This window comes from Chrysochloris asiatica, unplaced genomic scaffold, assembly GCF_000296735.1.
Source record: "Chrysochloris asiatica unplaced genomic scaffold, ChrAsi1.0 scaffold00039, whole genome shotgun sequence".
NCBI lineage: Eukaryota > Metazoa > Chordata > Mammalia > Afrosoricida > Chrysochloridae > Chrysochloris > Chrysochloris asiatica.
Genome location: NW_006408557.1, coordinates 16,617,144 through 16,618,425, shown reverse-complemented (window position 1 = coordinate 16,618,425; position 1,282 = coordinate 16,617,144).

The following is a 1,282-nucleotide window of genomic DNA, read 5'->3' as shown; positions in this document are numbered from 1 at the left end:
GTTCTTCCCACTCCCCTGTTTTTGTTACAAAACTTCTACCTTTACAATTGTGAGAGTTGCAGTTAGTCTTGATAACAATTACTCATTAGTGAATCGTAATCTTATCCCCATCTCTTTTAACAAGACCCATCTATACAAGATGAAAACTATTCAGCGGGAACTCTCTTTCCCCACACACTATTAAACTAAACTCCCCCTTGAAACCTTGTAAGCTAATCACTTCGTTTATCGCCCCCTCATTTTTGGTAACCAATGTCTAAGTTTCCCATCCCTATCTATCCTGTGTACCAAGGGTATATAGCATTGACATTTGATGTGAAGACTCCTTCACTCTGCTGGTATTTAGAGTTACTGCCTCCGTGAGTATAGGTCAAGTTCATCAAATTGTAGCAATTTACCCTTGTTTCCTTTATCAAAATTTCTTTTTTTCTTTTTTTTTAATCTTCCCCTAGTTGAGTTCTGATTATCAAGACATCAAGGCTAGGTCAAATGGGTACTATCTGCAGCCTTAGGTGTTTTTGTGTGATCTCTCTCACTTCATATCATCTGGATGCTTCACTCTCAGCTCTAGACCTCTATGGCTATGTCCTTGTTCATAGGCTCAGGTATCCTCAGTTCTCATCATATTTTGGACCAACCAGCCCTTCTTCTTCTCTCTGTCATCTCCAGGTCCACGGGAGTCCATGGAATGTGGTTGAACTCAGCCCATTTCTTCATTGCTGCCTTTCCTCCTCACCAGCAGACCAACTTGGACACTAGCATGCTTACATTCCTGACCATGTGCTCCCTTTGAGTTTCAGTCTTAGAGGGGGTGCTCTTAGATTTTTGTAATTAAAATCCAACTGAGTGGGACGCATTGGGTTTTTAATATTAAAAAATCACCTCAATAGAGCTAAAATTTAGCTAGAATATATATTTTTTAAGAAAAAATAGCATTCACAGCTGTGAAATACGTAAATTACACTTATTTCTACTTGAATTCTTTGAAGGTGCTGTGATATCCCTAACCCCACCCAAAAATTTTTAAAGTGATGAGAGAAAATGGCTTTAACCACCAGAAAACTTAGTACTACACAAGAGTTCCTGTTTAAAATTATAATTTTAAAGGAAATTATATATATTATTCTATTGAAGTTTAAAGGTTAAGCAAACTAGCCAGTTTAGATTCCCAGAAATCTGTCCCTTGAACACCACAGTTCATCCTCCAGCCCACTGGACATCACCACTCAGATGCTTAATGAGCATTGCCAGCTTAGCAAGTACACAGCCAAACTCTTTTTTT